Here is a 17,243-nt window from a genome sequence, read left to right as displayed (position 1 = left end):
TTGATCATGTTGAGGGAAAGGTTGTTATCCTGGTACCACACTGCCAGGTCTCTGACCTCCTCCCTATAGGCTGTCCCGTCGTTGTCGGTGATCAGGCCTACTACTGTTGTGTTGTCGGCAAACTTAATGATGGTGTTGGAGTTGTGCTTGGCCATGCAGTCATGGGTGAACAGGGAGTACAGGACGGGAATGAGATCGCACCCCTGAGGGGCCACTGTGTTGAGGGTCAGATGTGGTGCTACCTACCCTCACCACCTGGGGCGGCCGGTCAGGAGTCCAGGATCCAGTTGCAGAGGGAGGTGTTTAGTCCCAGGATCCTTAACTTAGTGATGAGCTTTGAGGGCACTATGGTGTTGAACGCTGAGCTGTTGTCAATGAATAGCATTCTCACGTATTTGTTCCTTTTGTCCAGCTGGAAAAGGGCAGTGTGGAGTGCAAGATAAATCACATCATCTGTGGATCTGTTGGGGCTGTATGCAAACTGGAGTCTGTCTAATGTTTCTGGGATAATGTTGTTGATGTGAGCCATGATCAGCCTTTCAAAGCACTTCATGGCTACAGACGTGTGTGCTACGGGTCGGTAGTCATTTAGGCAGGGTAGCTTAGTGTTCTTGGGCACAGGGACTATGGTGGTCTGCTTGAAACATGTTGGTATTACAGACTCGGTGAGGGACGGGTTGAAAATATCAGTGAAGACACTTGCCAGTTGGTCAGCACATGCTCGGAGACACGTCCTGGTAATCCGTCTGGCCCCGTTGCTTTGTGAATGTTGACCTGTTTACCTGTGCGGGTTCAATTATTTGGGTTGAATGGTGCAACAACACAGAATAAAACAATTAATAAAAGTCCAATGATGGTAGTGACTGTCCATTACTGCTTATCACTTATTAAGCCCGGGAAAAGAAGATGGGCAATGGATTATGGTCATTGTACTTAATTAGCACATTTTATGCACTGAACTAATGTAGAATATTGGCCTGATGGAAACTACAACTCCCTACTACATCGCACGGTTTAGACTGGATCTGATTTATCTCTAGAGAAACTGCGCAATGTGCACATTGAGCTCACCGAACAAAACCAAACAAAATGGAATTGAAATAATTGATTGGTCAGATAGCTGGAAACATAAGACCTTTTGGTTAATCGCTCAGCACTAAATAAACATATACATCCGTTCATCATCAGCAAAACTCACTCTATCCTCTATCTTGTTAAGTGTTGTCAGGTGTGAATGACATGAGCCATCCTCACGCTCTCTCCCAGCTCGGAAATAAAGTTGTTGTGAGTAAAACCAGTCTATTAATGCCAAATAACACAGTCAGTCCAACCTCAAAACACTATCTTACTAGGGATTGTTTTGTTGTGCAGTGTACTATCTATAGCTATATTTGTTATTTATCTGCTATTTATACACTTTTTATAAAACATTACACATCAAATAGCCTAACAATGAGAAGAAAAGTAGTCAGCAATTCAGCCACTACTTATTGTTGAACTCAGTGGGTTTTGCCTGGCTAATCGCATCCAATAATGGCCTGAAATATTCAAGGTCAATTCAATTCAATCAAATTCAATCCAACTTGAGAGACTCCCCTGGTCTCCTGGAGGCCTCCTTTTTGTGTGTTTTTAAATGATTCCCCACAGACCGTTTTCTATATTGAGTATTGCCAACCCAGACAGTTTTTCCTGAGAAATTGTGCATTATACTCTATGCCCATTGCTCTGCACACATTTAAACGTAGTCTTGAAGGATGCCAAGATATACCAGCGATAAAGGACTGTTGAAATTGCGACCAAACAACTCAAACGTCGGTTCACCAGTATGAATGAAATCGCAAACTGTTTTTTTTTGGGGGGGGGGGGTTCAAGCCTTCAAGAACTGTTGTCCACTAAAGATGATAACCTGTTTGCATCAGTATCCAGACGACCTGTCCCCAGAGCTTCCTATACACTTCATCTCTTTCCGTAACATGCTGAGGCCGGCAATTAAGAAGAACGAGTGGTTTCATTGCAGAACTGCTGTATTTGAAGCATCATTCCCTTCTGCCCAGTTTCCCTGAAGTTGCTACAGCATCACGCTGTTCTTACCATCCCTGTAACTGTCACTTCTGTGGAGAGAGAGTTCTCTGAAATAAAACTCATGAAGAACTACCTAAGAAGCATTAGGCTCTTGGTCTGACAGGCACTTTTAAACATCTGAGTGAGCTCCACTTATTGCACATGCGCTGTTGTACCCGCGACCGATATTTGTTCACCGATATCCCCTTATACTTTCAATCATTAAAAAAAGGGTCTAAGGCACTTTTTCAGCCACATTCCTGACACCCAAGAAACCAACACGGAGCTTCCTAGTACATACTGACATAGAAAAGGTATATTAAGTACTTTTTAGAGTGTTACTGTCAAAATTATTTATTAAATAAATAAAAAAATAGACATCGATTACAGGCACATGGGCCCCCAGAGCTCGTGTGCACTCGTCCCCCCCACCCTTTTGGTGGTGGTGTGTGTGTGTGTGTGTGTGTGTGTGTGTGTGTGTGTGTGCGTGTGTGTGTGTGTGTGTGTGTGTGTGTGTGTGTGTGTGTGTGTGTGTGTGTGTGTGTGTGTGTGTGTGTGTGTGAGAGAGAGAGAGAGATGGTGGGAAGCGAGTGAGGGAGGATGTAGGGCAGGACGCAGGTGTGTGCCCGCTTCTCTCTCTCTCTCTCTCTCTCTCTCTGTGTCTCTTTATGCAACAAAGCCACTGATGGTGAAAGGATGACTTCTCCCTGGAGCAGAACACTGGCCACAGTGAGTGTGACACACATCTTTAAAGAAAGGTTTTCTCTGCTTACTGCTGCTGTCCTTCACTGACCCCTTTTCTGTTTAGCAATCTTCCTACTGTCATTTCAGCATGCAGACTCTTGTCTTTATATTCAGTTAAGTTTTCAGCTAGGGCGTTCTAGTGATTGAAGACATAATTATATCATGTCATGTAATGGTTAGGGGATTTAATAAGAGCCAATTCCCCTTGGATTATTGGTGCAAAGTGTTAAAAAAACAATCCTGGATAAATGTATGACATTATGAACATGGATACTAAGAGGATTTAATAGCCGGCTATAAATTGCTGTAATTAGGTTCAGCTGGAGGTCAATGTGTCTAAAATAATGCACAATTAGTTTATCCTCTGTTTCCCATTAGCTACGTTTATGTAGCTCGTAAATTCTCATGTGCTGCTGTCTTCCTCCCTCTTTTCACCTCATTCCATGTCTTCCCCCTCTCCTCTATCCTATATTTGGCCACTTCTGTCTCTCCTCCCTTCACTCTCTCTGTAATATTCGCAGTGTGTTTCACACATTGGTTGAATGGGGAAAGGTACGTATGAGACATGACATAAACACATTCACGGTCGTTTTTGCCAGTAGCTGCACCCGAGTACAACGTTCAGATTGAGGCGCTGCAGAGATTATTCTCTCTCAGGTGGTTCAGCGTGATTTACTTGCACACTCTTTAGTGTGCATGTATTCAAGCAGAGATATAATGTATCTGTATGCGTGGATCTGCCTATATCGCCGTCATTGAACGTACAGGGAGGTTGAATTTGGATTTCATTGTGTCAACATATGGAACAAATACATTTAAGGCCTAATATTTTGACACATCATATCTACAGAAGGGTGATGTTAAGGTGTATTTAGGATGGAATAGAAAAAAGGTGTGGAGTCGGCAGGGCCACTAAAAGTATTAGTATACATGACAAATGTGGATGGAAAGATCTGCATAAGCTATTCACTTTGGGCTAATTTTTGGACTTTTATTTCCATTTTTAGTCATTTAGCAGTCACTCTTATCTCGACCATTTAGGGTTAAATGTTTTCCTCAATGGCACCTGGATAGACCTTTTGTCTAGTCGGCTTGGGGATTCGAACAAGCCACCTGTCGGTTACTGGCCCAACCGCGCTTAATCGCTAGGCTACCTGCCACCCAACAAACAACAACATTCCAAATGTCAAGCCCTAGATAGAGTAGTTCACTTCACCCATCAAGCTGACAAGGTAGTGTTCCACAGTCACAGTCTGTTCCCAGTGGTCAGCTCATTCCTGTTCCCGTCCTCACCTTGCATCTCATTCAGACAGACAACGCTGCGACGCTGACGAGTGGTCTGAACACTGTGTGTCAGTGCTGTTGCTGCGCTGCTGCTTCCCTTGAGAGCAGATGTGATGTCTTCTTCAGTTTGTGTGACGACGTGTGCTGGCCTGTGTTGAATCCGTGCTCTTAAGGTGTGCTCTCCCCAGAGAGAAAGAGAGAGAGGGAGAGATGGAGACAGAGTACAACGTCGCCACACAAAAAGACATCATGTCTGCTCTCAGGGGAAGCGGCACAGGACTGACACAGACTGTTCAGTCTACCCATCAGCGTTGTGTGTCTGGACGAGATGACTTGGCCTGCCAGGCTGGTTCTGAGTCATCCCAGCCTGGTTCTGAGTCATCACAGCTGCCAGTTTAAGGGGAGGCCCAGTGAATTATGCAGCCAGGTGATTCACCAACCCAGCACCAGACAAACAGAAACTATTAATAGATTAACAATAAAAGGGATAGAATAACATCAATTATTAAAACATCTTATTCATCCCTCAAATCAATTTGTCTGCCTTTCTAATTATGTACATCCCTCTTTCCCACCTTCCTCTCTCAGTCCATCCCCAACGGGAGCAGCTAGATCATACTTTTGTTCCTTCCATCCCACCACCATGCCGGCCATAGTGAACCTGCTCTTCAATACGGTGTCTACCAACACCACCATCTCCTTCTCCCTGGTGCTGCCTCTGGTCAGCGTCCTCTCCCTCCTGGTGGGGGTCGGAGGTCACCTACTCATGTGGCTGGTACTGATGCGTAACCCTCGGCGACGCTCCAAACCTAGCTCCGTGCTGCTCCTCAACTTGAGCCTGGCTGACATGGGAGCCCTGCTCACCCTGCCCTGCGTCCTACTCAGCGCCAGCTCCCAGGACTGGCAGCTAGGGGGCGGTATCTGTGTGCTGCTGGGCTTCATGACCTCCCTGACAGCTGGAGTGGATATATTTAGTCTGGCCGCCTTGTCGGTGCTCAGGTACCGCATAGTGGCCCCACCTGCTAGACCGCCCCCCAGTCCCACACAAGTGTGAGTACGGAATTAAACCATTCATCTGAACACATTTAGGCCCACCTCAGCTATGTAACCTCCTCTCTCCCCCCTCTCTCAGAGCCGGCATCGTGGCAGTGATCTGGTTAGTCTCTGTCACCATGGCCCTTCCCAAGGTCACATACATCCAGTTTGACAGTGGCTGTACATGGTCTGTGGGGCGTGGCCAGTGGCTGGGCTTCCTGGTGCCAGCCTTCCTGGTCTACTACGTGGCTCCGCTCCTCTGCATTGCCCTCAACTGTGGCCTCATCATCACCCATCTCCACCGCTGCCGGGGCACGCTGGCCGCAGACCGCCGCAACAAGAAGGCTACGGCACTCCTGATTGGCTCCACACTGGTCTTCGCCATCAGCTGGCTGCCCTACTACGCCCTGGAGTTTGTCAATGTCATGTCCCCCTACGTCAGCTTCGTTGCCTCGCCTATCAGTCAACAACCCTCCTCCTCCCTCAACTCGTCCGCGTCCCTGTCCCCACCCACGGAGGGGGACACGGAGGTGTCTCTCCTCTGGGAGGTGGCGTCCCTGTCGGCCATATTGTTGGTGTGTTTGGCGCCCTGCTGGAACCCGCCCCTCTACTTCCTGTTGTCTCGCCCGGCGGTGCGTCAGCTCCGTGCCCTCCTGCCGTCGCTGAGGAAATGCTTGGGAAGCCTGCGACCACCTATCACCCCCGCGCCACCCCCACGTTTTCCTCACCTCCGCCCACTTCCTACTTTGTAACTACACACCACACCTAGTCACTCAGGCTGATCCAGTGAGATGAACACGCACACACACACACACACACACACGCAATTATTCAACAGATTGTGATTACATACATGCAGCATACAAAACATTAGGAACACCTGCTCTTTCCATGACATAGACTGACCAGGTGAATCTAGGTAAAAGATATGGTCCCTTATTGATGTCACTTGTCAAATCCACTTCAGTCAGTGTAGAAGGGGAATGGGAGGAGACAGGTTAAAGTGTCATAAATGTGAAGGTGTGTCATAAAAACAGAGGCTTAGAATCTTACAATCTTAGGTTTCACTTTGCAAGGTTCAGTTAGCAGGCTCATAGAATCAAATCAAATTAAATTGTATCGGTCACATACACATGGTTAGCAGATGTTTAATGCGAGTGTAGAGAACTGCTTGTGCATCTAGTTCAGACAGTGCAGTAATATCTAACAAGTAATCTAACAAAGAGAGACTAGGTGAGGGGCTGGCAGAGTAATCTAACAAGGAGAGACTAGGTGGGGGGCTGGCAGAGAGACGGAGAGGATAAGAGAAGGAAGAGAGGATAACCAAAACACAGATTCAAGGGGCTGATCAAGCGGTATGTGTGTGTGTGTGGAATAAAAATTACATTAATGAAGGCGAAAGGGGGTGAAACATTGTTAGTGTTTCTCCCACCTAGAAAACAACAACACGATTGACAGGTGAGACGCATTTATGCCAACAGTAATTGACCAACATGGTTGGTATTCTTAACATGCCTCCCAAATAGGGGAGAGTGAGGTATATCGAGCCATTTTTTACATTCAGCATCACTACATCAATGGAAATGTAATATTCCTTAAAAATATATATCTACATATATTTCAGAATGTTGTCTATCCCTGGAAATAATCATGTAAATATAACAGTTTAAAAAACCTAGCTTGCCCCAAAAATAGGGACAGGGTAAGCCTTGGGGTAAGTGGTTGATGTTGTTCTGTGACAGTGGGTGATGTTGTTCTGTGACAGTGGGGTGATGTTGTTCTGTGACAGTGGGTGATGTTGTTAGGTGACAGTGGGGTGATGTTGTTCTGTGACAGTGGGTGATGTTGTTCTGTGACAGTGGGGTGATGTTGTTCTGTGACAGTGGGGTGATGTTGTTCTGTGACAGTGGGTGATGTTGTTCTGTGACAGTGGGGTGATGTTGTTCTGTGACAGTGGGGTGATGTTGTTCTGTGACAGTGGGTGATGTTGTTCTGTGACAGTGGGGTGATGTTGTTCTGTGACAGTGGGTGATGTTGTTCTGTGACAGTGGGGTGATGTTGTTCTGTGACAGTGGGTGACGTTGTTCTGTGACAGTGGGTGACGTTGTTCTGTGACAGTGGGGTGATGTTGTTCTGTGACAGTGGGGTGATGTTGTTCTGTGACAGTGGGGTGATGTTGTTCTGTGACAGTGGGTGACGTTGTTCTGTGACAGTGGGTGACGTTGTTCTGTGACAGTGGGGTGATGGTGCTGGTAGGTCTGGTAAGTTGAATTCTTGGAATGAGGGTGTGGTATAATATTGTATATCTTAAATGTACACCTACATTCAGATAGGGACATCTCTGCTCAATATCCCTTACTCTTCCATATCTTTTCCAGTTGTCTGGGACAGGGATGAGGTTTCGATGTGCCAATTCGTAGGCATGTTCTCTGCATTTGAGACTACTAAGCCCATGAAACTGGTCTGCAAAATACATGATATGTTTTAAGCAATCTCAGACTCCAGGTCATCAGATAAGACCTTGTGTGCTACTCTCCCGTAGACTCTCTTTCGGACAGGTACATGTTTGTTTTCATTCTACAGTACCTCTTCAGTGTGTGCAATGATGTCCGGACAGTGTTTGTTTTCATTCTACAGTACCTCTTCAGTGTGTGCAATGATGTCCGGACAGTGTGTGTTTTCATTCTACAGTACCTCTTCAGTGTGTGCAATGATGTCCGGACAGTGTTTGTTTTCATTCTACAGTACCTCTTCAGTGTGTGCAATGATGTCCGGACAGGGTGTGTTTTCATTCTACAGTACCTCTTCAGTGTGTGCAATGTTGTCCGGACAGTGTGTGTATTCATTCTACAGTACCTCTTCAGTGTGTGCAATGATGTCCGGACAGTGTGTGTTTTCATTCTACAGTACCTCTTCAGTGTGTGCAATGATGTCCGGACAGTGTGTGTTTTCCTTCTACAGTACCTCTTCAGTGTGTGTTTTCCTTCTACAGTACCTCTTCAGTGTGTGTTTTCCTTCTACAGTACCTCTTCAGTGTGTGTTTTCATTCTACAGTACCTCTTCAGTGTGTGTTTTCATTCTACAGTACCTCTTCAGTGTGTGTTTTCATTCTACAGTACCTCTTCAGTGTGTGTTTTCATTCTACAGTACCTCTTCAGTGTGCGCAATGATGTCCGGACAGTGTGTGTTTTCATTCTACAGTACCTCTTCAGTGTGTGTTTTCCTTCTACAGTACCTCTTCAGTGTTTGTTTTCCTTCTACAGTACCTCTTCAGTGTGTGTTTACCTCAGTTCATTCTAGTACCTCTTCAGTGTGTGTTTTCATTCTACAGTACCTCTTCAGTGTGTGTTTTCTTGACTACAGTACCTCTTCAGTGTGTGATGTTGTTCTGTGACAGTACCTCTTCAGTGTGTGTTTTCATTCTACAGTACCTCTTCAGTGTGTGTTTTCATTCTACAGTACCTCTTCAGTGTGGTTTTCATTCTACAGTACCTCTTCAGTGTGTGTTTTCATTCTACAGTACCTCTTCAGTGTTCTGTGTGTGTTTTCATTCTACAGTACCTCTTCAGTGTTTGTTTTCATGTACCTCTTCAGTGTGTGTTTTCTTCTGACAGTGTTTGTTTTCATTCTACAGTATCTTCAGTGTGTTTTTCATTCTACAGTACCTCTTCAGTGTGTGATTCTACAGTACCTCTTCAGTGTCATTCTACAGTACCTCTTCAGTGTGTGTTTTCATTCTACAGTACCTCTTCAGTGTGTGTTTTCATTCTACAGTACAGTGTGTGATTTCATTGTTCTGTGTACAGTCTTCAGTGTGTGTTTTCCTCTCTGACAGTGGGGTGATCTTCAGTGTGTGTTTTCTTCTACAGTACCTCTTCAGTGTGTGTTTTCATTCTACAGTACCTCTTCAGTGTGTTTTTCTTCTACAGTACCTCTTCAGTGTGTGTTTTCCTTCTACAGTACCTCTTCAGTGTGTGTTTTCTTCTACAGTACCTCTTCAGTGTGTGTTTTCCTGTACCTGTTGTTTTTCATTCTACAGTACCTCTTCAGTGTGTGTTTTCCTTCTACAGTACAGTGTGTGTTTTCATTCTACAGTACCTCTTCAGTGTGACAGTACCTCTTCAGTGTGTGTTTTCATTCTACAGTACCTCTTCAGTGTGTGTTTTCCTTCTACAGTACCTCTTCAGTGTGTGTTTTCATTCTACAGTCTTCAGTGTGTGTTTTCATTCTACAGACCTCTTCAGTGTGTGTTTTCCTTCTACAGTACCTCTTCAGTGTGTGTTTTCCTTCTACAGTACCTCTTCAGTGTGTTTTTCTTCTACAGTACCTCTTCAGTGTGTGTTTTCATGTCTACAGTACCTGTACCTCTTCAGTGTGTGTTTTCATTCTACAGTTCTCTTCAGTGACAGTACCTCTTCAGTGTGTTTTTCATTCTACAGTACCTCTTCAGTGACAGTACCTCTTCAGTGTGTGTTTTTTTCCTTCTACAGTACCTCTTCAGTGTGTGATGTTGTTCTGTGTGTGTGTTTTCATTCTACAGTACCTCTTCAGTGTGTGTTTTCATTCTACAGTACCTCTTCAGTGTGTGTTTTCATTCTAGTCTTCAGTGTGTGTTTCCTTCTACAGTACCTCTTCAGTGTGTGTTTTCCTTCTACAGTACCTCTTCAGTGTGTGTTGTTGTTCTACAGTACCTCTTCAGTGTGTGATTTGTTCTGTGACAGTGTGTGTTTTTGTTCTACAGTACCTCTTCAGTGTGTGTTTTCCTTCTACAGTACCTCTTCAGTGTGTGTTTTCCTTCTACAGTGTGTGTGTTTTCATTCTACAGTACCTCTTCAGTGTGTGTTTTCCTTCTACAGACCTCTTCAGTGTGTGTTTTCATTCTACAGTACCTCTTCAGTGTGTGTTTTCCTTCTACAGTACCTCTTCAGTGTGACAGTACCTCTTCAGTGTGTGTTTTCCTTCTACAGTACCTCTTCAGTGTGTGTTTTCCTTCTACAGTACCTCTTCAGTGTGTGTTTTCCTTCTACAGTACCTCTTCAGTGTGTGTAATGATGTCCAGACAGTGTGTGTTTTCCTTCTACAGTACCTCTTCAGTGTGTGTTTTCTTCTAAATGTAGTGTGTGTTTTCCTTCTACATTCAGTGGTTTTCCTTCTACAGTACCTCTTCAGTGTGTGTTTTCCTTCTACAGTACCTCTTCAGTGTGTGTTATCCAGTACCTCTTCAGTGTGTGTTTTCTTCTACAGTACCTCTTCAGTGTGTGTTTTCATTCTACAGTACCTCTTCAGTGTGTGTTTTCCTTCTACAGTACCTCTTCAGTGTGTGTTTTCATTCTACAGTACCTCTTCAGTGTGTGTTTTCACTACAGTACCTCTTCAGTGTGTGTTTTCCTTCTACAGTACCTCTTCAGTGTGTGTTTTCATTCTACAGTACCTCTTCAGTGTGTGTTTTCATTCTACAGTACCTCTTCAGTGTGTGTTTTCATTCTACAGTACCTCTTCAGTGTGTCCTAGTACCTCTTCAGTGTGTTTTTCATTCTACAGTACCTCTTCAGTGTGTGTTTTCCTTCTACAGTACCTCTTCAGTGTGTGTTTTCCTTCTACAGTACCTCTTCAGTGTGTGTTTTCATTCTACAGTACCTCTTCAGTGTGTGTTTTCATTCTACAGTACCTCTTCAGTGTGTGTTTTCCTTCTACAGTACCTCTTCAGTGTGTGTTTTCATTCTACAGTACCTCTTCAGTGTGTGTTTTCATTCTACAGTACCTCTTCAGTGTGTGTTTTCCTTCTATACCTCTTCAGTGTGTGTTTTCCTTCTACAGTACCTCTTCAGTGTGTGTTTTCATTCTACAGTACCTCTTCAGTGTGTGTTTTCATTCTACAGTACCTCTTCAGTGTGTGTTTTCATTCTACAGTACCTCTTCAGTGTGTGTTTTCATTCTACAGTACCTCTTCAGTGTGTGTTTTCATTCTACAGTACCTCTTCAGTGTGTGTTTTCATTCTACAGTACCTCTTCAGTGTGTGTTTTCATTCTTCTACAGTACCTCTTCAGTGTGTGTTTTCATTCTACAGTACCTCTTCAGTGTGTGTTTTCATTCTACAGTACCTCTTCAGTGTGTGTTTTCATTCTACAGTACCTCTTCAGTGTGTGTTTTCATTCTACAGTACCTCTTCAGTGTGTGTTTTCATTCTACAGTACCTCTTCAGTGTGTGTTTTCATTCTACAGTACCTCTTCAGTGTGTGTTTTCATTCTACAGTACCTCTTCAGTGTGTGTTTTCATTCTACAGTACCTCTTCAGTGTGTTTTTCATTCTACAGTACCTCTTCAGTGTGTGTTTTCCTTCTACAGTACCTCTTCAGTGTGTGTTTTCATTCTACAGTACCTCTTCAGTGTGTGTTTTCATTCTACAGTACCTCTTCAGTGTGTGTTTTCATTCTACAGTACCTCTTCAGTGTGTGTTTTTTTCTTCTTCAGTGTGTGTTTTCCTTCTACAGTACCTCTTCAGTGTGTGTTTTCCTTCTACAGTACCTCTTCAGTGTGTGTTTTCATTCTACAGTACCTCTTCAGTGTGTGTTTTCATTCTACAGTACCTCTTCAGTGTGTGTTTTCCTTCTACAGTACCTCTTCAGTGTGTGTTTTCCTTCTACAGTACCTCTTCAGTGTGTGTTTTCATTCTACAGTACCTCTTCAGTGTGTGTTTTCCTTCTACAGTACCTCTTCAGTGTGTGTTTTCATTCTACAGTACCTCTTCAGTGTGTGTTTTCATTCTACAGTACCTCTTCAGTGTGTGTTTTCATTCTACAGTACCTCTTCAGTGTGTGTTTTCATTCTACAGTACCTCTTCAGTGTGTGTTTTCATTCTACAGTACCTCTTCAGTGTGTGTTTTCATTCTACAGTACCTCTTCAGTGTGTGTTTTTCTATTCTCTTCAGTGTGTGTTTTCACAGTACCTCTTCAGTGTGTGTTTTCCTTCTACAGTACCTCTTCAGTGTGTGTTTTCATTCTACAGTACCTCTTCAGTGTGTGTTTTCATTCTACAGTACCTCTTCAGTGTGTTTTCATTCTACAGTACCTCTTCAGTGTGTGTTTTCCTTCTACAGTACCTCTTCAGTGTGTGTTTTCATTCTACAGTACCTCTTCAGTTTTTTTCATACCTCTTCACAGTACCTCTTCAGTGTGTGTTTTCCTTCTACAGTACCTCTTCAGTGTGTGTTTTCATTCTACAGTACCTCTTCAGTGTGTGTTTTCCTTCTACAGTACCTCTTCAGTGTGTGTTTTCCTTCTACAGTACCTCTTCAGTGTGTGTTTTCATTCTACAGTACCTCTTCAGTGTGTGTTTTCCTTCTACAGTACCTCTTCAGTGTGTGTTTTCATTCTACAGTACCTCTTCAGTGTGTGTTTTCATTCTACAGTACATTCTCTTTCAGTGTGTGTTTTCATTCTACAGTACCTCTTCAGTGTGTGTTTTTCATTCTACAGTACCTCTTCAGTGTGTGTTTTCCTTCTACAGTACCTCTTCAGTGTGTTTTCATTCTACAGTACCTCTTCAGTGTGTGTTTTCCTTCTACAGTACCTCTTCAGTGTGTGTTTTTCATTCTACAGTACCTCTTCAGTGTGTGTTTTCATTCTACAGTACCTCTTCAGTGTGTGTAACAGTGTGTGTTTTCATTCTACAGTACCTCTTCAGTGTGTGTTTTCATTCTACAGTACCTCTTCAGTGTGTGTTTTCATTCTACAGTACCTCTTCAGTGTGTGTTTTCCTTCTACAGTACCTCTTCAGTGTGTGTTTTCCTTCTACAGTACCTCTTCAGTGTGTGTTTTCCTTCTACAGTACCTCTTCAGTGTGTGTTTTCCTTCTACAGTACCTCTTCAGTGTGTGTTTTCATTCTACAGTACCTCTTCAGTGTGTGTTTTCCTTCTACAGTACCTCTTCAGTGTGTGTTTTCATTCTACAGTACCTCTTCAGTGTGTGTTTTCCTTCTACAGTACCAATTCAGTGTGTGTTTTCCTTCTACAGTACCTCTTCAGTGTGTGTTTTCCTTCTACAGTACCTCTTCAGTGTGTGTTTTCATTCTACAGTACCTCTTCAGTGTGTGTAATGATGTCCAGACAGTGTATGTTTTGTTTTTTTGCAGTAACTTCTTTATGGTTGTAATATTGCAAACTGCCGCGGCAGTTTCAGAACGAAGGATGTCGTCTTCAATCGCATGCTGTGCATAATCTTAAGGGATAAATATTGTGTTTACAGTATGGGAGTGAAGAGCTATAAATTCAGTGTTTATGTGACTGTTCAACACGTAAACAAAAGGGAAAAATAAATGTGCCTTTGAATGTATTATTGGCAAAATAAATTCTTCTAAATGTGTTTGAAATGTTACTTTCGAGACTGGCTGCACATAACACACATTTGTTGTGCTTTATACATTGGAGTTCTCCCTAAACCAATCCAGGCCAGTAACTTTTTAGCCATTCCATTAAAACAGTGTTCTCTCTGGGGATTTGAACAAGCGACCCACTGCAACAGCTCATTTCCCCTCTACTCCATCTCACTTCAGGGACCTACACTGCCTAATATATAGGCATGACCTATCCAAGTACTGCATATAGAATAAACTGAAATCCCTGTGGAGCTTTCATTGAACACAGAACAAAATGGCAGTAAAGTGAGCAGTGGATAAGGAAGACACAGCACAGGAGGCCCCTTAATTAGGGAGGACGGGCTAGTTGTAACGGCCGGAGAGGAATCAGTGGAACGGTATCAAGTATGTAAACACACGGTTTCCATGGTTTCCGCCTGTTTGATGCCATTCCATTCACTCCATCCCATACATTATTATGAGCCGTCCTCCCCTCAGCAGCCTCCTGTGGAATAGAGGATGAGGTTGGCGTTCAGAATGAAATAACAACTCCCCTCCTCCAGTAGCTAGGTTCTGTATTACATCATATCCACTGGTTTACTGCGGGAAATATAGACCCATAACCCCATTACTAAGCCCTATGACAGACAGGCAACACACGGAGGACACACACACACACATAAGCACTTATGCGCATGCACACACAAACAGCATGTCATATAGGCTATTTGAGGGCTTTCAGTCGGCATAGTAACCGTGATGAAAGACTACCTCGACTCATGAGTGCTGATAGAAAGTGTCTTGTTTTTATCTGGAGGTTGAACAAAATCACCTGTTGAATGTACAGGGACAGGATGTGCAATCAGATCAGCACACTTGGGTCTGGTCTAATAACACAGCACAAAGGGCATCCCATGTGTTTAAAGTGGATTGGTTTGACAAACAGAGGTAATTGGATTTGAATGTTAGGCAATTCATATTGAGAGACAGCAAAAGTCGATTAAAATTCATTGGGAAGTTAAAAGTCATTGGGAAGACTGGAGTCACTTGAACTCCAGGCTGATTAGATAGGCTAATCAGTTGTTTTGCATCAGGCTGAGAGAGAGTGTGTGTGTGTGTGTGTGTGTGTGTGTGTGTGTGTGTGTGTGTGTGTGTGTGTGTGTGTGTGTGTGTGTGTGTGTGTGTGTGTGTGTGTGTGTGTGTGTGTGTGTGTGTGTGTGTGTGTGTGTGTGTGTGTGTGTGTGTGTGTGTGTGTGTGTGTGTGTGTGTGTGTGTGTGTGTGTGAGCATCAGTGTATGCGCGTGTGCGATTGGAGTGCGTGTTTCAGTTGTACTGAAATTCAGTCTGAGAGAACATTCAAATCCCAGTGTAACCTAACAGCGCAATGACATGGAAAACGTACTGACAAACAGGGCCAGCTCCAGGCATAAGTGACATAAGCTCAGTTGGGGTCTTACTGTTGAGAGTTAGAATAGTAGAATACACAAGGTGCAAGTTCAAAATTCGGTTGTGTACTAGCAGTTTTTCCAGCAGTCACTCAGTTAGCCATGTCAGCTAACAATGTTTAGATTGGTGAATTAGTCTTGCCAGTTATCTAAACTTGTTGTAATCGTGGATGAATCGGGGCCCTGACCTCCAGGGGTCCCCTGTTGATTTTGTTAGTCACTCTCACTCAGATATCATTCAATCAATCAAATGTATTTATAAAGCCCTTTTTACATCAGCAGATGTCTCAAAGTGCTTATACAGAAACCCAGCCTAAAACCCCAAACAGCAAGTAATTCAAATGTAGAAGCACGGTGGCTAGGAAAAACTCCCAAGAAAGGCAGGAACCTAGGTTGGCAGCTAGAGAGAAACCAGGCTCTGATGGGTGGCCCGTCCTCTTCTGGCTGTGCCAGGTGGAGATTATAAGAGTATATGGCCATTAAGGCCAGATTGTTCTTCAAGATGTTCAAATGTTCATAGATGACCAGCAAAGTCAAATAATACTCAAAGTGGTTGTAGACGGTGCAACAGGTCAGTACCTCAGGAGTAAATGTCAGTTGGCTTTTCATAGCCGAGCATTCAGAGGTCGAGACAGCAGGTGCGGTAGAGAGGGAGAGAGAGAGGAAGAGTCGAAAACAGCAGGTCAGGGACAAGGTAGCACGTCCATTGAACAGGTCAGGTTTCCATAGCCGCAGGCAGAACAGTTGAAATTGGAGCAGCAGCACGACCAAGAGTCATCAGGCCAGGTAGTCCTGATGCATGGTCCTAGGGCTCAGGTCCTCCAGGAGGGGAGGGAGAGGGAGAGAGAATTAGAGGGAGGATACTTAAATTCACACAGGACACCAGATAAGACAGGAGAATTGCACCAGATATAACAGACTGACCCGAGCCCCCCGACACAGAGACTATTACAGCATAGATACTGTAAGCTGAGGCTGAGACGGGGGGGGCACTGTGGATACTCCCAGACAGGGCCAAACAGGCAGGATATAACCCCACTCACTTTGCCAAAGCACAGCCCCGCCACCACTAGAGGGAAATGACCTGACCACCAACTTCCTACCCTGAGACAAGGCTGAGTATAGTCCACAAATCTCTCATCCACAGCACCAGCCAGAGGGGGTACAAAACCAGACAGTGAGATCACATCTGTGACTGAACCCACTCAAGTGACGCAAACCTCCTAGGGACGGCATGGAAGAGCACTAGTAAGCCAGTGACTCAACCCCCGTAATAGGGTCAGATGCAGAGAATCCCAGTGGAGAGAGGGAGGCCGGCCAGGCAGAGACAGCAATGACGGTTCGCCGCTCCAGCGCCTTGTCGTTCACCTTCCTACCCCCGGGACAGACTACACTCAATCATAGTACATATTGAAGAGATGAGTCTTCAGTAAAGACTTAAATGTCAAAACCGAGTCTGTGTCTCTCACATGGATAGGCAGACCATTCCCCAAAAATGGAGCTCTATAGGAGAAAGCCCTGCCTCCAGCTGTTTGCTTAGAAATTCTAGGGACAATAAGCAGACCTACTTCTTGTGAGCGTAGCGTACGTGCAGGTATTTACTGCAGGACCAAATCAGAGAGGTAGGAAGGAGCAGCTCCATGTAATGCTTTGTAGGTTAACAGTAAAGCCTTGACATCAGCCATAACCTTAACAGGAATCTGTTGTAGAGAGGCTAGCACCGGGGTAATATGATCACATTGGTTGGTTCTAGTCAAGATTCTAGCAGCCATGTTTTGCACTAAATGAAGTTTATTTAGTGCTTTATCCGGGTAGCAAGAGAGTAGAGCATTGCAGTAGTCTAATCTAGAAGCGACAAAAGCATGGATTCACTTTTCTGCATCATTTTTGGACAGAGTTTCTGATTTTTGCAATGTTACGAAGATGGCAAAAAGCTGCCCTCGAAATATTCTTGATAATTTAGTCAAAACAGAGATCAAGGTCCAAAGTAACGCCAAGGTCCTTCACAGTTTTATTTGAGACATCTGTATAACCATCAAATGAATTGTCAGATGCAACAGCAGATCTCTTTGTTTCTTGGGACCTGAACTAGCATCTCTGTTTTAAAAGTAAAACATTTGCATCCATCCACTTCTTTAATGTTCAATCGCCAATCTGAATTGTGACCACCATCCAACAAACTCACCATGAGAAAAATAGATTGGCTAGCTGGGATGAACATAGAAAATTGCAGTCATTTTAGTTTAGTCTCAAATCTGCCCAATTTGTCACTTGACCCCTCTAACCTATTTCAGCTGGAAACATGCTGTACGCTATTGA

This window comes from Oncorhynchus masou, chromosome 17 (genome assembly GCF_036934945.1).
Source record: "Oncorhynchus masou masou isolate Uvic2021 chromosome 17, UVic_Omas_1.1, whole genome shotgun sequence".
NCBI lineage: Eukaryota > Metazoa > Chordata > Actinopteri > Salmoniformes > Salmonidae > Oncorhynchus > Oncorhynchus masou.
The sequence above is the reverse complement of the archived record's forward strand: the minus strand, read 5'-3'. Positions refer to the sequence as shown.